The sequence below is a fragment of the Rhinopithecus roxellana genome, chromosome 17, assembly GCF_007565055.1.
Source record: "Rhinopithecus roxellana isolate Shanxi Qingling chromosome 17, ASM756505v1, whole genome shotgun sequence".
NCBI classification, from domain to species: domain Eukaryota; kingdom Metazoa; phylum Chordata; class Mammalia; order Primates; family Cercopithecidae; genus Rhinopithecus; species Rhinopithecus roxellana.
The window spans coordinates 110,015,748-110,039,293 of NC_044565.1; the positions used below are offsets into that span (position 1 = coordinate 110,015,748).

The window sequence follows — 23,546 nt, forward strand, 5'->3', positions numbered from 1 at the left end:
GGGGCGGCCAAGGCCCAGGCCGGCGCCTGCACCCCCAGCCCCGAGGTCTCGGCCCCGCTCCGCCCGGCCGGCTGCGGAGGCGGCGTTGGGAGCGGCGCGCCGCGGGGGAGGTGCGCGCGGCGGCCGGCGAGGGGAGCTGAGCGGCGTCCGCCCCCGCCGAGCCGAGCGGAGCCGAGCGGAGCCGGCGCGCCTGCAGCTGGGAGCTGGAAGCTGGGAGCGCGCCGGTCGCAGGGCCGGGCCGGCCGCGGGAGCGTGGTGTCAGCGCCCGTGTCCCGCTCTCCGGCCGCAGACCCAGGCTGTCTGGAGGCCGCGCGGCCACCTGCTGCGTCGGTGCAGCTTCGGGCGGGGGCCAGACGCGCACCGCGGCGGGAGCAGCCCCGGCTCGCCGCACCCCGCGAAAGGTGCCCTTCTCTGCGCGTCTCGCCGAGCCCGGGCCACGCTCCTGTGCCAGGTACCTCAAGGGGTTTGAAATCGCGTGGCCCAAGGCAGGCGTGGGTCGAAGACGGGATGGGCGCGGGGGCACCGGGCGGGGGTGGCGTGGGCTGGGGCTAGGGGGTCGAGGGCAGAGACCGTAAGGCCAGGGGCCCCTCGGACTGGGAGAGGCGCCACCCCCGCCGCCGAAGCCCTGGGCAGCTCCTGGGGCCGAAGGGGAGCCGGACGCGCTTGTGCGAGTGCCCAAAGTTTCCCTTTGCTCACTTTGCTGGACTCAACTTTCCATTATGAGGCAAAACCAGCAGTTTACGCGCCAGGAAAATGAAAGAGGAGGGAGAGAAGGTCCTGCTCGGTTGAAATCGTTAGCATGCGAGGTCTTTATGCCCACTGTCTCCACACGCCCTTGCAGGGGAAAGGAGCGCGCACATTCACGAACTGCCTTATGCTTTAGGTGATGGTTTATTTAACAGGTTTTAGGCTTTGATTACATGCCACCCGGGAGGGATTCTGGAGTTGATCTAGGAAGTGTTCACATTTTTAATCAACAAAAATTTGTTGAACAGAACAAAGCTTTGGTATGAATTTCACATGTGATCAGAGCATAATAGTCACTTGCTTTTAAATGCAAGTCAGAAGCAGTGCCACTGTGTGAATTTGACTCCGTGTAGGTGCAAGCCGCCTGCAGGCATTAGGTCCTGCTGACAATTTTGAGCCAGGAAATCTAAGTGGAAGACAGGCAGCTGTGTTACCCTTTTAGCGCCAGCTCACACCTTCCCAAACTGGTCTTAAAGTATCCTACTCGGTTATTTGAGTCTGCAGGCTTCCTTCATTTGCATATACCATAGACTAGAATCTGTGTAGACCCCTGATATTTTCCCTGGAGCTCCCACGGACGCACACCTGGAATGATGGAGCACTGTGGTCACCCTAAGAACCTACTGAGGTTATAAAATTGTGAGGAGAAAGATATCTAGAGACAGCGTCGTGTGGTGACATCAGGCATCCCTGCTTTGGAGCTGGTGGAGAAGGTTGAGCTGGGCTGGTTTCTGGGCTCTGCTCCCCTGCTGTGCCATCTTGGAGCCTGAGGCAAGAGGAAAAATCAGGATCACTGATCCTGTCTTTATTTAAAAGTGTGAGATTTTGTACATTGTGGATTTCTGTATTTGTTTTGATGTTTTAAAATATTGTAATAAGGCATTTATCTGACTGCATTTTTGGTACCCCCTTAAATTTTGTGCCTGTGGTGAGTACTTCGCTTGCCTCACCCTAATTCTGGACCTGCTCTGAGAGTCAAGTTCTTAATCTCTAAGCATCTATTTCCTCACTTAGAAAATAAAGTGTACCATCCATGGATGCTGCGCAGCTTAGCTACTGCAGAGGATCAGGCATATGGGGCTCACTAACAGGTGGCTGTCCTACTGGGATCACTGCTCAGCTTGGCCCTCTTGGCTAGTTAAGGTGACTCTTGGCCTGGGCGCGATGGCTCACACCTGTTAATCCCAGCACTTTGGGAGGCCGAGGCAGGTGGATTGCCTGAGGTCAGGAGTTCCTGACCAATCTGGCTAATGTGGTGAAGCCCCGTCTCTACTAAAAATACAAAAAATTTAGCAGGATGTGGTGGCATGCGCCTGTAATCCCAGCTGCTCGGGAGGCTGAGGCAGGGGAATTGCTTGAACCAGGGAGCTAGAGGTTGCAGTGAGCTGAGATCGCACCACTGCACTCCATCCAGCCTGGGTGGCAGAGTGAGACTCAGTCTCAAAAAAATAAAAATAAAAATAAAAACCCATAACCAAAACAAAAAACAAAAAAAGAATCTTGACCAATCTCAGTGCGCTCTTCAGGGAAATGAGAGCAGTGATAGTGCTATGGTTTGAATGTTTGTGTCCCCCAGAAATTCATATGTTGATTCCTAATCCTCAAGGTGATGGTATTAAGAGATGAGGCCTTTGGGAAGTGATAGGTCATGAATGAGCTTGGTGCCCTTATAAAAGAAGCGCAAGGAGCTTGCTTGTCCCTTCCACCACGTGAGGACACGGCGAGGAGCTGCCTTCTGTGAGGAATGGACCCCCACCAGACACCCAACCTGCCAGTGCCTTGATCTTGGACTTCCAGCCTCCGGAACTGTGAGGAATAAATGTTGTCTATGAGCTGCCTGGTTTGTGGTATTTTGTTATAGCAGCTGAAATGGACTCAGCTGGCCAGCCCTGAGGGATGCTCTCGGTTAAATGAGAGAATAGATGTGAAGGTACCAGGCCTCCAGGAGGGCGGGTTTTCTGTGATGTGCTGGTGGGCCTGTATACCCACTTAGCTACCTTGACTTAGGTACCTTGCAGCCACTAGCTCTTCCCCTGCAGTCTGGCCCTGTGCCTTGTCATGCAGTCGCTTGTTGTGCACATAAATACTGCTTGTGTTGCAGCAGACTCTCTGGGTGGAAACCTGCCCCGGGTTTATTGTGGAAGGGTACAAAATTTTGTGTAAGTGAGCTTGATTTTGCTGTCCCCAGTGAGGTTCCTTGGTTCCCTTTTTGGTATACTCAGTTCCCAGTGCATGGTTCTGTTTTTCCGGAGCCCAATGAATGGTATTATTTCAGTCGCTATTTAGCTTAAAGGTAGCTTTGTCCCTGGAGAGTCAGTCTCTCAGTCTCTCCAGGTTACTCCTCCGGGGACTCCTTTTCACTACAAGTCACCCCTGGGCACCAGGAGAGGGTTGTAGTCCCATCAGAGCTTGAGAGGAGTGGCCCTGGCTGGTCATCTGGTCCTCTTGCGGTGCCCCAGTGAGTTTTCTTCCCCTTCACATGGAGTGTCCTGCTCACGTTTCCATCATTGTCCAGCTGGCGTCCCCAGGGTGAGCCACAGCAGGGACCTGGCTCTTGCATTGGCCCAGAGGTCCCCACGCTCTGAGGTCTCTTCTGGGTCCCTATTGGGCACCTGGGAGCCTGCCCAGGTTGTGCTGAACTGTGTTAGGCCTCCATTTCTACTGTTCTGAGCTCGGCCTTCCCAGAGTTCCCGCAGGAAGTAGGACAGGAACAGCCCCTCAGCCCCACCCCTGCCCCTCCAGCAGGGGGGTGGGGGTGCACAGCGGTAGGTGCTCAGTGCCTGGGTTCATGTCCCAGGCTCAGAGGCCATTTTTCTACCTGTGGGGCGGGGCTGTTTCTTAGGTTCTGTCTTCTGTCCTCTGCACATCATGGCTTTGGGGAGAGCTCTAGGCTCTAGCTTCCAGGCTTTGCCCTTGATACATAAAAGGAAGTTTAAACTATTTCTGTATTCATCACTGCCCTAGGTTAAGTGTGCTAGGCCTTTTTATTACCTGAAAAAGACTGGGAGAGCCATCAGGGCTGCTGGAGACTTCAGTCAGGGCTGGGAGAAGGCAAGGAAGGAGTAGCTGGTGGCGGCGTTGCGGGGATCGAATGGCTTTCTGGGTGCACAGGCTGGCGTTTTCCAAACCACCGTTCCTATTTATGCTATTGCCGCCTCGTCATCAGAGCAACCCCCCCGTGTGCTTGGCACTCACTGCAAGCCGGAAAGGTCTGAGTCGTAATTGCTTCTTCTGGTGAATAAGATGAGTCCTTGTGAAGCCCGAGCCCTGGGTTTAGTTCACACTCAGTTCACGATGGATTTGGAAGGGGAGTTTTGACAGATTACCTTGAAGATATTTGTATTGCATTTAAGGGAGTCTAACCCATAATCCTGAGCCAAGTGGATAATGAACAAGAGACGCTGTTTCTGGTGGTGCCCAGTGAATTTAGCAGTGAAATGATGAGAAATGATAAGATAGGCGTGTGATGTAACAGAGCACTCCCTTAGCAGCGTCAGCCCTCAGCTTTTCGCAGGCTCAGATGCCATTCCAGAGGAGACTGCTGGTAGGAAGGATTCTTAGACATTTTTCTTATGATCTGGGTATCTGTGAAAGGAAATTATGGAAGATCGTTTCTAAAAGTGAGGATGGAAAGGTATTTATTTGCTCAGGCCTCCTCCTGGCTGTGGTGTGTGGGGCGGGGTTTTAACTATGTGTGCAGTTGAATAACTTCCAGAAGTATTTGCCCTAACCTCTGAGGTCCATACACTAGTCTGTCCATGGTATCTACCCTTATATTCTCATGTCTGTGGGAAGCACCAGAACCATCAGCGGCGGGGTGTGCAGTTCCCAAGAAACTACTGTCGGAAACACTGCCCCGTATGTGGGAGGGGAAAATGTCAGGGAGGTTGCCTTCTTTTTAAAGCAGTTGGTCCAGTCAAGGTCAGGAGAGTCAGGCTCTGGTGTCTTTTTTTTTTTTTTTTTGAGAGTCTTGCTCTGTTGCCCAGGCTGGAGTGCAGTGACGCGATCTCTGCTCACTGCAACCTCTGCCTCCTGGGTTCAAGGGATTCTCTTGCCTCAGCCTCCTGAGTAGCTGGGATTACAGGTGCCTGTCACCACGCCTGGCTAATTTTTGTGTTTTTAGTAAAGACGAGGTTTCTCTATGTTAGCCAGACTGGTCTCCAACTCCTGACCTCAAGTGATCCACCCACCATGGCCTCCTGAAGTGCTGGGATTACAGGCGTGAGCCACCATACCCAGCCCAGGCTCTGGTTTCTGCTGTGCCACTTAGAAGTCCTGCAACCTCAGTCACCCCTTAGATGGGCTGGGGGTGGCAGACACACACACGCGCGCACACACACGCGCGCACACACGCACACACACACGCACACACACACGCACACACACGCACGCACACACATGCACACACGCACATGCAGACGCACACACACGCACGCACACGCACACACGCACGCGCACACACACACACGCACACACACACACATGCATGCACACGCACACACACACGCACATGCACACACACACCAGCGTTACATGAAGTGCTGTGTGACAAACATAGAAAATGCTCCATAAATCCTATTTATAGGTATTACTCTCTTATTGTCTTTCTTGTAAGAAGGTGAAAGGGCATTTGTTGTAACTACCAATTAGGACCCCCACTGGTAACGCTCCCTAAGCAATAAAAGGTCCTTCTACATCTGAGATCTGACGGCATTAAGGAAAATGAGCCTAACTGCCGTACACAGTGCCCCTGAGCACAGCTGCCGGTGGAAGCTGCCATGTGGGGAACAACCTTGATGCAATTTAGAACACACAGGGAGAAGTGAGGGGATGGTAGAGGGGTGGGTGACACAGGACAGGGGTGAGACAGAGATGGGGTAGGTGATATAGGTAGGATAGGGTGGGGACAGAGATGCAGTAGGGGACACAGGACAGAAGGTGGGGAGAGGGATGGGGTAGGGGACACAGGACAGAGAGTGGGGACGGGGATGGGGTAGGGACACAGGACAGAGGGTGGGGACGGGGATGGGGTGGGGACACAGGACAGAGGGTGGGGACGGGGATGGGGTGGGGACACAGGACAGAGGGTGGGGAGGGGGATGGGGTGGGGACACAGGACAGAGGGTGGGGACGGGGATGGGGTAGCTGGAAAGCATCCGCGTGTCCCATCTTGCTCTGCAGCATCTGCCCTCCCCACCAATGTGTGGGGAGAAGGACGTGACTTGAAGCCCTCGCATGGGGGCCACAGATGGGAGCTGCCCTGGGCCAAGACATACGCCCCTGTCCTGTTGGAGAGACACAGGGATGGTTCTGCCCTGCCACGTCTGGGCTCACTAGTGAGTGTGTTGAACAGCCTTGGATTCAGAGGACCAGAATTGGATCACCAGTGGGGAAGCGAATTTTGAGGGAATAGCCGGTTCCTCTGGGTAACTGGTCTCGTGCATATGAACGTGTTGTGGTGTCGAACACCTTTTCCATGTCGAATGTATAGTGAGTCTTTGCTGCCCGGCTGCCTTGGGTCCATCTGGCGCTTCATGAATACTAGGTGTCTTAGAGCTCGCATCCCCTCCTCTGTTTGATACACACCTGCTCTACTTACTCTTTATCTCTACTTGACATATCCTGTGAGATTCACCCATTGCATTTGTTTTTTTTTTTTTTTTTTTTGCTTCAGAATTGAATGTTCCCAAACAATGTAACAAATGCCCCTTATAGAAGACACTAAACTCGTCCCTGGGAATGGGTTTTGAGATTGGGCATATTTTCGTGAAGCCATCATCCCGTCCAGATGGGGGAGCCTGCTGTGCCTGGAGCATTCTGGGACGTGGTGGGGGTCTGTAGAGGTTCGTGAAGCTTTGCTTACACTCACTTCAGGTCCACAGACACTGAACTTTGTGTTCAGGGATGGTTTCTTCCTCTGGCTCCTCGGGACAGAGACATGACCAGGGAGGCGGCTCACCCATCCCACTGTAGATGCTGCTTGGAGTCTGGGGCACACTGGGCTGCTCTCTGAGCTCTTGGTGTGATTACACCTCTGTGACTACACACAAGGTCTGCACCACACAGGTAAGGGAGCAGGTGCGGTGGGCAGAGGGGCCACACCGGGTTCATGGACGTCGACCCAGACCGTGGCTCTCGGGTTCTGTCCCTTCTGTGCAGGTGGCATGGGAAATACCGCAAGTGCTCTGAAGCCCCATCTCCACTCTTCACCTCCTTTCTAACCTGAGTTTAACACCCCTCTCCTGGCTCTGGAGCTTCTGTGATCTTGCGCTAGTACTTTAGCATTGACCTTTCTACCCCGGGGAGGGGCACCAAGAACTTTTTTGTGGATCTTTTCTGCATGGAAGATTTGTGACTTAGATTCTGCAGCACTAGCTTGTCCAGTGGAGGTGAGGAGGGAGAAGAAATGATGTGTTTTCAGGGGTCAGACCCACTCCCTTGAGGTCTGAGTCACACGGCCACACCTCTCCGTTTGATTCGGTCTGGGTGATTCGGTCTCTGAGCTGTGATCATTTCTACAGGAACTGAATTCCATGTAGTTTTGGTCGATTGCTGGGTGTCAGCTACATGCTCCATTGGAAACCACATTCTGAAATTATCCTGTGTTAGTTAGTGCTTCCAATATGCTCTCTGGTTGAAAATGGCACTTTTATAGACAAACACAAGCATTTTGAAGGTTTGAGTCACTCGCTTTGTGAGGCTTGGCCGGTGTTATCTTGTTCTCTTCACAGCCTTTGTGAGCCAAAACAGGTCTTTGAGTGGAGGTGTGCTGGTGCGCGGGTCTTATGTGGTACCACACTCTAAAAAATGACTGAATGAATTTTGTGGGCTTGCATCAGACTCTTGAGTAGCTGGCCTCTCGGTAGGGGAGGAAGCCCTGTAGACCGGACATGGCCAGGCCAGCCAGCAGGGAGGGCCCAGCAGGTAGCACGGAGAAGGCTGGTCGGCTGTTGGGCTCTGAATAGACTTGAGATTTCCCTTACCTCGGTCAGGCTGCTCTTTGGCCACTGTGTTATGTGGCTTGAGGCCAGGTGCTGCAGTAACTGTCTCTACCATTAAGCCTGGAAGCGGAACAGGAGCGGATCTCTTACAACATTTGGGGTATAGCCTTCTGAACTTCTGTCTGTGCTAGAGTGACTATACATACATACGTATAGGCACCAGAGTACATATTTACCCCAAAGAGGTCATGTCTGTATTGTTTTGTGAGCTGTCTTTTTGTTTTTTTTTTGAGAAGGAGTCTCTCTTTGTTGCCCAGGCTGGAATGCAGTGGCGCAATCTGTGATCACTGCAACCTCTGCCTCCCAGGTTCAAGACATTCTTCTGCCTCTCGAGTAGCTGGGATTACAGGCACACACCACCATACCTGGCTAATATATATATATATTTGTATTTTTAGCAGAGACAGGGTTCCACCATGTTGGCCAGGCTGGTCTTGAATGCGTACCCTCAAGTGCTCCACCTGCCTCGGCCTCTCAAAGTGCTGGGATTACAGGCATGAGCCACTGCACCTGGCCATGAGCTCCCTTTTCAAAATGAATGGTACAAGTTGAGCCTCTTTTCCACAGTACTAGATTATTAGATATTCTTCATTTGCATCCATTCTCAGGGCTGCAAGAAATTCCATTGTAGGGATAGGTTCCAGTCCCTGAGCCCTGTCTGGGATGGATGTTTAATTAAGTCATTTTCAACCATTTGCCAGTTCGTAACATGAGGATATACATGCTTGTGCATTTGTCATTTAAAATTGTGATGTTTTGTGCATCATGGGTTTTGTATTTTTTGCGTGTTTGTCTGATCAGTGCCTTTGCGTACCGTCTCCTAAGATTTCCTGTGTATATACCAGACTCCTCCTTTGATATGTCCTGCCTGAAATAATTTTTTCACACCAAGTTTTTTTTTCCCAAGAGATGAATCTTTACCAAGATTTCCTGAATCTTGGTTGGCAGCATCTGTGTTACTCAGGATTCACTCTCATTCGCTGAGGCAGAAGAGGATTTAGCGCAGGGAATTCAGGACCCACAGAATTGTTGCAAGCTTGGGCCTCGGCTTCATGTACTGGAACCACCGCAGAGTGACACTGAAGAGCTGGCCGCCGGTAACTCCTGCCTCCAGCATGGCCGGGGAGTCATTGGTGGCTCCAGGTCGCACACCTCCCACCATCCACCTGCCCCGGGGAGAGTCCCACCTGCTGCTGTGCGTTAGTGGAGGAGGCTCTGTGACCTCCGCCTCCGTCCACAGGGGAAACCAGATACATCCATAGTGGGGCCTCTTGACATGAGCCCTGAAGCCTCCCTCCCTGCTGTCTCTTGGAAGTCAGATTGGACGCTTCCCAGCCTGACTTTCAAAGCAGGTGGAGAAATGAGGGGAAGCCGCAGGCAAATAGTTCCTGCAGATTTACCTTGCATACAAACCAAGCACTTAGAATCCCTGGGGACCCGCCCTAGCTGAGAGGGTGGGTGGGTTGTAAGGGGCTGTCTGGTGAGTCTATCTGGGCATTGGAGAACTTTTGCGCTCTCTTCCCTGTTCCTGGCCGTATTGAGTCAATGCCGAGCAACCCTTCGCTGCAGGCGTGGGAAGGAGGCAGGAATTAACCCACTGCTAAGTTAATAGCCAGTGTTTTTTCATGAGTCATAATTGATTCGCATTCAGTTTATGAACAACATTTCTCTTTGCCTCTTCAAACAGGCCTTTGTGCATAATTACTGTAAATTCAGGTGTCTGTAGAGTTCCAAGCTGCCCCTCTGAGTGGATCATTGTATTTTCTGTGTTCAGAGAGAACATTGCTGAGGAAGGGTTCCAGGAGACACGTTGTCTTTAGCAACCCCAAGTGCAGCTGGGGGCCTGCAGAGGGTTGGAGACTATGGGGGCAGCTACTGGCCTCATGGTGCATGCTATGAGGAGCCAGCAGTAGGTGTCACCCCTTCAGAGATGGACTGTTTAAAATGGCCTGGTGCTCCCTGCCCTGTAAGCTCCCGAAAGGATGGTGGGAGGAGATAGACAGAAGGTGCCCAGCCCCCTCTAAGTTGAGGTGGAGTGAGACAGCCTTCCCCTTTCTAATCCTGGGAGGGTACAGTGGCTCATGCTTCTAGCCCATCCAGGAATTAGGCCTGTCCAGGGAACCCATATTTTCTTTAAAAAGAGAAAATAATACTCATTTCACATGTACCAGATGAGTCACCTTAGGTTTCTATGGCACCTTCTCTTTGTGAATTAAAAATAGGATTTGATTTGTATGTAACAACTGGTTTCCTTTAACTCTTGAGGGGTAAGCATTGATTGTGTATTGTGAAGTAAATTGTAATAATTATTTTACCAGCTACAGCGGCTTTTCTTTCAATTCTTCTAACCATATTAAATGAGATCTTAAAAATTGTAAAAAAAATACAATTTTTTGTAATATATAAGTACTGGATAATCCAGGCTGCCTAATGCATAACCCCTCCCTCCTGCCTACCCCATATTGTGATTTAAAATAATTAATAAAGTGTGTGTGTGTGTCCATGTGTGTGCACACACTTGTGTGTGTTTAGAAGAGAAGCCCATTCCAGCTTAGAGATTTGATGCTGTTTTCCACCCATCAAACATTGCTCTGCCTTTTGGGTAACTTCACCTTTACCATCTTATTTAATCCTTGCAGTCACCCTGTGTGTGTGTGTGTGTGTGTGTGTGTGTGTGTGTGTGTGTGTGTGTGTGTTTTGAGACGGAGTCTCGCTCTGTCACCCAGGCTGGAGTGCAGTGGCCGGATCTCAGCTCACTGCAAGTTCCGCCTCCCGGGTTCACACCATTCTTCTGCCTCAGCCTCCCGAGTAGCTGGGACTACAGGCGCCCGGACCTCGCCCGGCTAGTTTTTTGTATTTTTTAGTAGAGACGAGGTTTCACCGTGTTAGCCAGGATGGTCTCCATCTCCTGACCTCGTGATCTGCCCGTCTCGGCCTCCCAAAGTGCTAGGATTACAGGCGTGAGCCACCGCGCCCGGCCCCTGTGTGTTTTATAAGTAAGAAGACCCAGGCTTAGCAAAGTGAAGTCAGTTTGGGAGGATTGCATAGCTGGTGAGCGAGAGCTGTGAGTCCACCTTTATCCCGCTTCCCTCACGAGGCGCGCTCCCTGTGAATGCAGCCTTTGTTCCTCTGGGTGAACCTCGATGCCCTTGACCCTCTGCCCGCGCATGCTTTGTAGTTGTGGGTTTCAGTACTGTTGTGGCTATTCAACTGACACACAGGCGCTGCCATGATTGCTTCACCTCTCACTGTTTTTATCCCCACTTTACAGAGGAGCAAACTGAGGCACAGACGAGTTATGCAGGGATTTGGACCCAGGGTCCTTTCCTTGTCACCTTGTTTTTAACCTGTCTCGAGCCGAGAACTTGGAAACAGTGTCAGGAAGTGTCCTGGTAACCTACCCAGGGTTTCACTTAAGGCAAGTGAACACTCTTGGGCAAGTTCCTCCCCAAAGTGTGCCCAAGGCCTGGGGCTAAGCCTAGGTGAGGGAGGGACCCTTCATTCCCTGGTCAGCTCCTTCCTCCTCCTTGAAGTCCCACCTGGGACTGGACCCTGGCTGGAGTCTAGCCAAGAGCCTCTTCTTTCCCTCCTCCTTCCCGCCTCCTTCCCTCCTGCCTCTCCCCAGCCCCTACTGGCAGCAGCTGCCACAGGAGAGAAGGGGAAGGAAAGGGACAGGCTGAGAGCTGGGTCGTCCTGGACCATACCCTGGTGGGGCCCATGCTGTTTAGGTGGCCTCAGGTGCAGCCTTGGGCTGACTTTCCTCCTCTGCCCTCTGCCAGGTTGTGGCATCTGCCTCCTAGGGCTGTAGGGAGAAGGAAAGGCGAGCATTTGTGTGGACATGGCAGATACATTGTAACTGATGTCCAAGAAAGTTGGAAACAACATTTTTATTATAATGAGACCTCATTCAGCACCCCCTTTTTGGGGGGTTAAGGCATTCTTGGTTAAAATGGAATAAGACCTGCTGGGTGGAGGTGCTGGACAGGGCCCCTGGGTCATGGGAGGTGGAGGAGTAGGAGGGAGGAGATGGGCCATGCTTGGGGGTGCCATGCCCTGGGGGGTCCCTTACGGGAGGCATGTTTTGTGGAGCATACCTCGCTGGGCCCAGCATGAGCACATAATTAGCCCTGGCTGTTAAGTCCTTCTTCGCCTTCTGAAGGAGTAAACGTAACTGGCTCCTTTCTGGGAGAATAAAAGCTGAGCAGAGGGAGATGGGAATGGCTCCATGGTTGGCTGAGCCTGAGCTGTGTTCCAAGCACTGTTAGGTACTTAAGGGATATATTATAGCCTTGTGTATTACCCCACTAATGAAAAGCAGAAATGATATCTTTGTTTTGAGGTGAAGAAACTTCAGGGAGGTGAAAGTGGCTTGCTTGTCTCCAGCCCAGGAGACCAAGGTGGATCAGAGAGGGAGGTGGTCACCGAAGCCCCTAACGGGGTGGGCTGGGATCCCGAGCTGGCAGCTCCAGCCCAGGGTCTGCCAGGAGGATCCTAACTTGCACTTGGTCAGTGGTCATGTGGCACCAGAGTGGCTGCATCTGAGTCTTCTGGCTCCCGGGGTGAACCTGAGTGAACTGCTCGCCATGTGCCAGCATCATTAACTGAAGGAGCAGGGATTTCCCAAATATTGTCTGTTCTTGTTTCTCCCCAATTCCTAAATAAACACTTCTGTTGTAATAGCATGTTAATACTACAGCAGTTCTTTGTTCTTCTGATGGACACATGATTTTTGGACAAACTTGTGGCTTAAGCTCTTTACTGTCAACTAAAGTGGAATTCCCATGAAATTCCCTCCAAGGATCAATATCCAAGATGGCTTGCCATGGTGTTTGCTTTTGGAAAGGCTGGAAACTCTGCCCTAAAGCCAGAGTTCCCAGTTTTTCTGAGTATGAAGTTCCCTTTGTAATATTGAACAATTTGAGAAACCTTTCATATGACAGTAACTATGTTTTCACAATTCATCAGTAGGGAAAATGCATATCAGCAGAAAGACAGACACTGTGAATTTTGAGACTTGACTAGGTATCATATTTAATTAATCACATCAACATCTGACATATTGAGAAATAATAGCCTGTATAAATATGTGACCTAGTGTTGATTTCATTTCTAGATAATGCATGTACATCAGGGATTCATATATAAAGACATAAGAATCTGTGTTTGGATAATTAATATTTGTAGCCTCTCAAAGACGTGGGTATGGCAGGCTATCCTTTTGCAATTTGCTTTTTCTTCTTGGGTACTTTGCTTGCAATTTGAATAGGTTCCATTAGGGGGTGCCCTGGGACCACAGCGCTTCTGCAATTGGTGAGGCTTTCACTCCAGCTATGCGACAAAGTACCATTTTCCTCATGAATTTTAAAAAATAATATGAATTAGCAGAATATAGTCTAAAAGAGATAACCAAATGTGATCACAATTTTTTTTTTTTAAGACGGAGTCTCTGTCACTCAGGCTGGAGTGCAGTGGCTCGATCTCGGCTCACTGCAACTTCTGTCTCCGGGGTTCAAGTGATTCTCCAGCCTCAGCCTCCCAAGTAGCTGGGACTGCAGGTGCACACCACCATGCCTGGCTAATTTTTTGTATTTTAGTAGAGATGAGGTTTCACTGTGTAGCCCAGGCTGGTCTCGAACTCTTGAGCTCAGGCAATCTGCCCACCTCGGCCTCCCAAAGTGCTAGGATTACAGACGTGAGCCACCGCACCCGGCCTACAAATTTAAAAGGTGTAGTAGGCTCAGCTAACTCAACTCTCGTAGTGAATTGCTACTCAGTTTTATCGAATTCTATATTTCATTTCTTTTTAGCTTCCAGGCATTAAAGGTAACCCTAAGCATCGGCTAGCCTGGTAAAGCTTTCAGCATTAGAAATATACAAGTTGTTTTGTCTGCTCAGGGATCATGAGACACCCCAGACCCCTGTCTCCTTCCTGGCCCCTCACAAGATGCTTTCGGACCCTTGCAGTCATGTCCTTCCCTCTGCGGCCCAGTCTTGCAGGGGACCTTGGCCTAGACTCCCCTGTGAGAGAGAGCTAGGTGTCAAGCTAATTGGAGCTGCATGGCGTCATAGGCAGCTTGTGCTTGAGTTGGTCTTCCCTGGGGAGTGTTCTGGGCATCCTGCATTGCTCACGACGGGTCCAGGCCAGCTGGCCCGCTGGGCATAGGTGGCGCAGTGCCAAGGGCCCATTGTAGTTTGAGAGGCCTGTGAAAGTGTTTTAATTTCTTTTTTTTCTTTTCTTTTTTTTTGAGATGGAGTCTTGCTCTGTGCCAGGCTGGAGTGCAGTGGCGCGATCTCTGCTCACTGAAACCTCTGCATCCCAGGTTCAAGCGATTCCCCTGCCTCAGCCTCCTGAGTAGCTAGGACTACAGGCACGCACCACCATGCCCGGTGCATGGGCGTATTTTGTATTTTAGTAGAGATGGGGTTTCACCATGTTGGTCAGGCTGGTCTCGAACTCTTGACCTCAGGATCCGCCCACCTCAGCCTCCCAAAGTGCTGGGATTGCAGGCATGAGCCACCTCGCCCAGCCATTTTAATTTCTTTAATCTCAAGATAAATACTGAGCTGTGATGCCTTCTTCAAAAAATAAAAGAAATTTAAAAAGAAGAAAAACACGAACTTTAGGTCAAAGAAAATGTTTTAATATATAATATTAATATATTCACCTTTGTACTGACACAATCGGAAGATATACTTTTGTAATTGTTTTTTTAAGTGGAGCAAGGGGCATAGGAGGGTGAGCATGTGTGGGGCCCGAGAAAGTAATAATGTGGCCCTGGGTGGGAGTGGGACTCAGGGTCTCCACGACCTGGGGCAGTCACAGAGGTGGGAATGACTCAGTGCAGGAGGGGCTGGCCGGTGGCTTGGCGTAGCTGTGCACGGGTGCAGGAGAAGCTGCAGGAACGCAGAGAGACCCCACCTCAGACAGAGCCTGTTCTGTGAGGCAAGCAGCCCTGGCTTCTGAGCACGTCTCAGGATCAAGTGCTCAGGGCCCTCAGCCTTAGGGATTACCGAGAGATGGATATGTGGGGATTGCCGAGAGATGGGTATGTGGAGATTACCGAGAGATGGGTATGTGGGGATTACCGAGAGACGGATATGTGGGGATTGCCGAGAGATGGGTATGTGGGAATTACTGAGAGATGGATATGTGGGATTTTCAGGAACTTTGGAGTTTTAGCTAAGCAAAAAAAGGGTAGATTTCTCAAATGTAGGGGAGTGGGGTTGATCCTAGGCCCAGCCTGCTCACTCAGGGATGAGACTTACATTTTTGACTGTGTATCTTTATCTGTAAATGGGGACAAGAATTCACCCAGGTTCACTGAGGGAATGCCATAATACATGTCAAGAGCCTTCCGAGCCCAAGGCCTGCCTCTGGCACTGCCCAATGTTGGTTTCCTCCTCCTTTGCCCATCTGCATCGTATTATTCAAGGAAGGCCAGGGAGATGGAGGTGCGCTCACCTGGGTTGCTGATTGGCCCGGTATCAGCACCACTTGTGGCTGCCCTGCCTGCACCCTGCCAGGCTGACTCAGGAGGGCTGGGTGGGACCTTCTGGTGCTGAACACGCTTTGCAGGTGAATCTGCTCTGTGACTGGGGCTGAGAACTTAGCCTTTGCCTGAGCATGTCTGGGCCATAGTCAGGCAGACTTGATTTCCAAGAACAGGGCTCCCACCTTCCCAAGGGAGAGAGGATTGGCTCCTCTCTTGTCAGAAAGGTTCTGGGACCTTGTTGGGATGGTTCTGAGAGTGCAGGCTGAGCAGGGCTGGCATGCACCCCCATCCACTCTGCAGAGGCATAAATGCTCCTTTGTCTTCAGCCTCCTGTCTTCCTGGAGTACTTCCTTTTGGCTCAGGGAGTGAGCAGGGAGGAGCAGGTTCTCCACTCCTGAGGTTTCTTTGATCCAGTTTGTCAACATGCATTTGCTGCAGCTGTGGGCACAGCGCTGGATTTGAGGCAGGATGACATAGGGTGGGGTGCGCTCTCACACCTGATAGGGGACACAGACACGTGGGTGATTCTTATCACAAAGTAGATTAAAATAAGCGCTACTGTGCAAGATGGACTTCCAGTGGAGATTCATGAATTTGGATTGTGGAGGTAGCATCGGAGTGAATCTAGAGGAATGAGACCCGTTTCCACAGGCAGAGAAGTATGGGGAGGCTTTTCCAGCTGGGAGAGGGGTCCAGTGTGCATAAGTGGGCCGTGTCTGATGAGACTGGACGGGTGCTGGAGGGCTGGAGGGGACAGAGGAGTTTCAAAGTAAGCTGCAGCCAGACTGGGGAGGTCCTGTGTCCTGCAGGAAAGTGCTGGCACCCCTTGGTGGTGACAGCCCTGGGTGCCCGTGGGATGACTGCTCAGCGAAGGCTTTGGAACCAGCTGTGCCCCGTTTGTGAAAGCTGCAGAGACAGTGCCTACAGATGACAAGTGTGCACAGCGTAGTCCTCTGCCTGCAAGGTCAGCAGATGTGACAGGTGAGCAGTTCCTCTCATGATAGAATCAAAAATGGAATACCCAGGAACGATACTCATGGGAAGTGTGTACAATCCGCATCATGAAATTGTACCGGGGACACAAAAGAACCATTGTACAGGTAGAGATGTTCAGCATGTTCCAGTAGTGGGGGATCAATATCTTACATATTTCAGTTGTTTCCAAATTAACTTACTGATTTAATGCAACCCCTGGCCAGAATCTGGGTGGATAACCTACCAGATATTAAAGCATATTAAAAAACATACTGTAGGCCAGGCACAGTGGCTCACACCTGTAGTCCCAACAATTTAGGAGGCTGAGGCAGGAGGATCGCTTGAAGTCAGGAGTTCAAGACGAACCTGAGCAACAGAGAGAGACCCCATCTCTACAGAACGTTTTAAAAATCAGCCAGGTGTGGTAGTGCACACCTGCAGTCCCAGCTACTCAGAAGGCTGATGTGGGAGGATTGCTTAAGCCCAGGACTTCAAAGCTGCAGTGAGCTGTGATCACACCACTGCACTCCAGCCTGGGCAACAGAGTGAGACCCTGTTTCAAAAAAAATTTGTAAATTTATAATAATTTAAACAATTTGATATTGTGATGGAAATAGACAACGTACCCATGGAACAGACTAGAAAGCCTGGAATATAGAATTTAATACATCTGGTTAATATTTAACCACCTGGGAAATCATCAAGCCCCTTGCTCATATCAAACCCCCAAATATATTCCATGTGGATTAAAATTTAAATATAAAAATGAAATCATTGAGGTGCTAAAAATAATTTAGGTAAGTAAGAGTAAGTTAAAGGATGAAAAACATCTTTCTACACATGATACCAGAGACAGAAAATAAGTCTGCAACATAAATGACTAATGTATTATATAAACAACTTTAATAATGAATATGAACAACTCATTGTGTATGAACTTCTTAATATGACAGTGGGTGAGAGATGTGAATTAGTTCACAAAAGGAAAAAATTATCCTAAAATTAATATGGAACCTAAAAAGAATCCAAAGAGCCAAAGCAGTCCTAAGCAAAAAGAACAAAGCCAAAGACATCACATTACCTAACTTCAAACTATACTAAAAGGCTAAAGTAACCAAAACAGCATGGCACTGGTATAAGAATGGATGCCCCTTTCAATAAATGGTGCTGAGAAAATTGGATTGCCATATGGAGAAGAATGAAACTGGAACCCCTGTCTATCACCATATACAAAATCAACTCAAAATGGATTAAAGACTTAATTATAAGACCTGAAACTATAAAAACACTAGAAGAAAACCTAAGGGAAACTCTTCTGATCATTGATCTAGGCAAAGTATTGATGTCTAAGACCTCAAAAGTACATCCAACAAAAACAAAAATAGACAAATGGGATTTAAATGAAAAAGCTTGTGCACAGCAAAAGAAGTAATCAACAGAGAGAACAGACAACCTGCAGAATGGAAGAAAATATTTACAAATTATGCATCCAACAGGGACCTAATATCAAGAATTTACTAGGAACTTAACAACTCAACAAACCCACAAATAATCCCATTGAAACATGGGCAAAGGGTGTGAATAGACATTGTTTCAAAAGAAGACACACAAATGACCAGCAAGCATATGAAAAAATGCTCAGCATCACTAATCATCAGAGAAATGCAAATTAAAAGCACAATGTGATACCATCTTATAGCAGAAAGGATGGCTATTATAAAAAAGACAAAAAATAACAGTTGGCATGGATGAGGAGAAAAGGGAACTCTTTTTTTTTTTAGACAACTGCGAGATGCTCTGTTGCCCAGGCAATGGCGTGATCTCAGCTCGCTGCAACATCCACCTGCCAGGTTCAGGCAATTCTCAGCCTGGGCCTCAACTTCCCAAGAAGCTGGTATTACAGACATGTACCACCGTGTCTGGCTAATTTTTGTATTTTTAGTAGAGTCAGGATTTTGCCATGTTGGCCAGGCTGGTCTCGAACTCCTGAACTCAAGCGATCCACCTGCCTTGGCCTCCCAAAGTGCTGGGATTACAGGTGTGAGCCACCTCACCCAGCCACTTCTACACTGTTGGTGGGAATGTAAATTAGTACGAACTGTATGGAAAACAGTGTGGAGATTTCTCAAAGAACTAAAAATGGAACTACCATTCAATTCAGTAATCCTACTACTGGGTATCTACCCTAAGGAAAAGGAATCATTATTTTAAAAAGATACCTGCACTTTTATGTTTATTGCAGCACAGTTCACAATAGCAAAGATATGGAATCAACCTAAGTGTCCATTAATGGGTGACTGGACAAAGAAAATGTGATGTATGTACACAGTGGAATACTATTCAGCCATAACAAAGGATGAAAGCATATCTTTTGCAGCAACATGGATAGAACTGGAGGCCATGATCTTAAGTGAAATAACTTAGAAAGACAAAATACCCAATATTCTCACTTATAAGTGACAGCAAAATAATGTGTATACATGGACATAGAGTGTGGAATGATAGACATTGACCACTGGGAAGGATTAAGGGCTGAGAGATGAGGAATAACCTACTGGGTACAATGTTTGGGTGATGGTTACACTAAAAGCCCAGACTTTACTATATAATATATCCATGTAACAAGATTTTGCTTGTACCCTTTAAATGTATACACATTTTAAAAAAGGAATTAGTTCATAAAAGGAGAGATATAAATGTCAGCAAGTGTGAGAAAGTCAATCTTACATTAATCCGGTAGGTACCTGCCGTATTAAAGTAAGATACTATTTTTTGCTATTAAATTGACAAATTTGTGGTGTTCTTTGCTTTTGTTTGTTTGTTTTTGTGAACGATGGTACTCAATGCATGTGAAAGTGTTTGGCAAGGACTCTCATATGCCTTGGGAGAGGAAGCTGCAAGCTTTCTGCCAAGCAGTTTGGCAGGATGTCTCAAAACCTTTAAAAGAATTCCTCCCTTTATCCTGGGGATTCCATTTCTAGGAATTTGTCCCAAGGAAACAATTAAATCTGCAGTCCAAAATTCCTATGCAAGGACGTTCATCACAATGTTATATATAAAGGTGAAGATTTGGAAGGAATTTGAACATCCAATGATGGGGAATGAGTCATTCATCTGCAGGAGTGCAGTGAGGCCCTTAGGAACCTTTCTGAAGGATGCTTAGTCACAAGGGAATGAGGGAACTTCATGATCTAAGGCTAAATGAAGAAGGCAGGAAGGATAGTGGGCCGAGCTGGAGGGAGAAGAAGGCCCATGGGGAAGAGGCGGGGGCCAGTGCCAGAATAGGAGGCAGAAGGTGCAGGATGTGTTGGAGAGCAGGCTCAGCTTCATTTCATTCAGATTCCCTTTAGCAAATTCTGATTGAGCAGATACTGGGTGCAAACTGCTGTCATTTAGGCTCCGTTTAGCAAAGGAGATGGTTTGGGTGAAGTATACCAAAGGACAGGTGCTGACCCCGGGCAGGCTCTTGCTTAGGGCACGAGGCAGATGCTCCACCCTATGTCCATGACCCCACTCAGGGACTCGCTCCTCTCCCAGCCTCTCACCCCTTCTGTGGGAAGCTGCTATCTTCACCTCCTCTTTCCAGGGTGCATAGAACTTTTCACATTAAAAAGAAGAAAAATCAGGATAATAAAATGTTTTTAAAAAGAGGTTGTATCCTACGTAAAAAAAAAATGATATTTATGTGTGGGAATAGGGAAACGACTGGAAGGAAACGTATAAAAATGTGATTTCTGGTTAGCTGTTATAGAATTATGGGATATTTCATATCTATATTTTTATAATCAGCGTTTTTTTTTAAAAAAACAGCTTTATTGAGGTATCATTGACATATAATCTGCACACAAAGTGCACAATTTCATATGTCTTGATATGTGTATATACCTGTGAAACCAACACCACGATCAAGATAGTGCATGTACCCATTGCCCCCAAAATTCCTCATGCATGTCCATAATCCCTCCCCAGATCCCCTGCAGGGCAACCCCTGGTCCATTCTCTATCCCTATTACTCAGTTCGCACTGTTTCCTAAGATTTGCCTTAAATGGAATCGTGCGCGTTTTTGGCTTCTTCCAGCCCGTGATTATTTTGTGATTCATCCATGTCGTTGTGTGTGTCAATGGTTTTTCTTCCTTTCTGTTGCTGAGAAGTATTCCATTGTGTGGGCATAGTAGAGTTTTTCTAATCCTTTGAATCGCTTGATAATTGGGAAAGTCTCCCCTTTTTGTAAGCATGCCCGGAGATTGGCTAGTGTCCTGGGAGTTTGGATCTGTGCCATCCGTCCATCTCTGGAACTTTGGGGCAGTTCCTCAGGCCTGGCCCAGTGACCCTGAGGGCAGCGGCCCCGCCAGCCCAGTGGGCACTTGGGCTGTCATTCGCCAAACACAAGACTTGGCCACGCCGTGAAATGCTCAGGCTGCCTAGAAAGCATGTCCTCATGGTCAGAGCTTTGATTTGGGTGCCGGGAGGTTTAGCGGTGGTCATCAGATGTGCTTAATCATTGCCTTTGTGCCTTGCCTCGGTGGGAGAGTCAGAGAAAGCCTGATGTCTTGTCGGAAGTTGGGGTTGCCTAACCTCCACATGTCACTCGTGCCCTCGCCTGCACCTATGTGTGGCTCACAGCTCTTTCCCCCAACCCCAGCAGGCAGCCCACCCTCTCTGAAGAGCGGTGCCCTCTTCGCCTGCCCAGTGCAGCCCCCACCATCACTCTGTGGCTCTCGTCCTTCACCTGGCGGAGCTGATGGCTGTCCCTCTGTGATCTAGGTGACTTTCATGAGGTCTCCCTGTCTCTTGGATCAGCACAGACCTAGGCAGCTCCTCCAGGGCTCCAGAGAGAGTCATGTTACACCAGTCCCCAGGCGTCCCCAGTCCCTGTGGTCCCATGGCGTGCTCCCTATGCTATGCCTTGCCCCACTCAACTCTGAGGGTTCCAGGAGGTACCTTCCACACGCTCAGGAAAGAAACTGCCATGATACCTGCTCTGGCCGGCTCCTGGCACTGCCAGCAGGGCTGAAAGGGAGGACTTAGCCTGTGCTGTTCCACGTAGAAAAGGGGCAGATGGCCAGCACCTCTCCAGCACTCTGTGCCCCCTTGTTCCTGAGCCCGAGTCTCCTAAGGTCTGGCACGTGATGTCCTTTTCTGCCTTCTCTTATCCCTCCAAGCATGAGTTGGACCCAGTCCTTTCCTGGTCAACCTTTCTCCCCTCATTATTTCTCTACCTTGAATGGCCTTTGCCAACCACCTCAAAACCACTCACATTGGCAGGGACCTGTGACTGTGAACAGGGGCTGGTGCCAAAAGCCTGGATCTTCTAGATCTGGGCGGACTCTGGACAGCACCTCTTTGCTCACTGGGCACCCTCCAACTGCAGACAGCATCTCCCAGGGCTGGGCCCCGCTCTGGGAGCAGACCTTTCCCTCCTTCTCTCTCCGGGGCCTGAAGTCCTGGGATGGTGCTGTCTAACCAGGCACAGGAGGAAGAGAGGCTGACCGCCCAGGGACTGCCCCTGGAGGAGTGCTAGTGGACCTGTGCCCAAAGCCGCCCAGCTCAGGGCTCTGTCCATGTCCCCACATTCAGCAGAGACACTGATGGAGGGGTCTGTCAGCAGGAGAGCCCCAGTTGTGGGGCCACCGTGAAGCTCCATGAGGTCACCAGCTGGTTCCCTGGAAGCAGGCAAGGGCTGGTGGGGGGCAGGGGGGAGGGCTCCTCTCTGCTCTGCGCAAGCTCGTGTCTTTCAAAAAGTCTCCCTTGAAGAGGATGGGAGCTCACAGTAAACTGTCCTGGCCCATATCCAGCCGTGTAACCTTAGAGCCCCCCTCGGCCGGGACAGGACCCCATTTCTGTAACCTGATGCCTGGGTGAGGGCTACAGGTTCTGCTGGAAGCTGCTGCAGGACTCCTCCTCATGCTGTGGGCTCAGGCCTGGGCCCCAACCTTGGGGGGAGGGTGGAGGGAGTGAGGGGGTAGGGTCCAGCCCGGGAAACAAGCCTGTGAGGAGGTGGTGCTCCTTGGTGTTGGGGACTGGGGGCGGGGCCGGCAGGACCCTGCGGGTTGCTCAAGGACCCCTTCCCATTTCTGCAATTACAGTTACTTCTGAAGCGAAGAGCGTCACCAACACAGTCACCTGGGCCTTTGGGGCTCCTGCCTCCTCCCCCTGCCTGGCTCCTGGGCATGAGAGGGGCATGGGCAGGCAGGCAGCCTCTTCCTGGCCAGATGATGCTGAAAGCCTGCATTGCGGAGGTGGTTGCTTAGCCTTTCAACAGGGCACATACAACACCCATTCTGGGCGGGAGGCAGCTGAGGCTTTGAGGCACTCGGGTCCTCCCCAGGTCCTTGGGCTGCACATAAAGCGTAAACCGTGGAGTTGGGTCTGAAGCTGGTTTTCTATTCTCCCCGTCACATCCTGCTGCGTTGCTGCAAGATCACCTGCCCCAGGCCAGGCACTTTGCCAGGGCTCCCACATAGCTTAGCTGATTGCATCCTGAAAACAACACCGCAAGATAAGGATGGCCTGATTCTTCATTCTAACGACTGGGGAGGCTCAGAGCACGTAAGTCACTTACACAGCCATGTACATTTGCCAGGGCTTTCTGCTCCCGAAGACCATGCTTTCCATGACTCCTCGGATGCCCAGACTGGCTGTTGGGTGGGAGGTGCGGTCCTGAGTGACTAAGGGACTCCTGGGTGAGTCCATCGGCCTGGCCCTCTGCCTGCACCCTCCGATCTATCTCCTCCCAGCCAGCTCCATGGGTCCCTCCCAGTCTGACGACAGCATTTCTTGTGTCTGAGCCCTCCCCACGCTCCCCACAGGCTCCAGCCTTGTACTCCCTGTTCCCCAAGCACTCTCCTACCACAGGCCTCACACCTGTCTCCTCTCTGCCCAGGGACCTGCCCCACTGGCTGACTGCCCACGGACCACCCTGAGTTGCTTTGCCGGCTCTCTTCCCTTCCTCCATCCTGGGCAGAGGTGACCATACTCATGTGGTTTCCCTCTAGACAGCACTCCACACACTTCCTTTACGAGTGGGTTACGGACATGCCTGTCTGCCTCCTGCACAGACCGAGGATTCTGGAGGGTGGGGACGGCACCTTAGGTTCTGGCGTCCTCGGAGGGAGAGCATATAGTAGGTCTTCAGGAAGAGGTTTTCAAATAAGATTGCGTTAAACTTCTGGAGGCAAATTATCTCCCTTCTTCTCTGATCAAATGTTTTTTATGTTTGAGAGATGTGGCAGTAGTGTAAGAATTTGCCACATGCCGAAATAGGTCTCGGTGACAAAGAGTAAGAGGTTTAATTTTTAATTCCAGGTTTTAACTCCATGATTGTGTGCT

General features: G+C 50.0%; 1 protein-coding gene across 1 annotated transcript in view; it reads left to right on the plus strand.

The window, feature by feature from the left end:
- Positions 1-216: 216 nt before the first annotated feature.
- KIAA1211L (KIAA1211 like) overlaps positions 217-23,546 on the plus strand; it is a 145,754-nt gene continuing 122,424 nt past the window's right edge. Inside the window, exon 1 of the mRNA XM_030921771.1 lies at positions 217-451. The gene's annotated coding sequence lies outside the window, so the exon portion shown is untranslated. The remainder of the gene's footprint in view (positions 452-23,546) is intronic.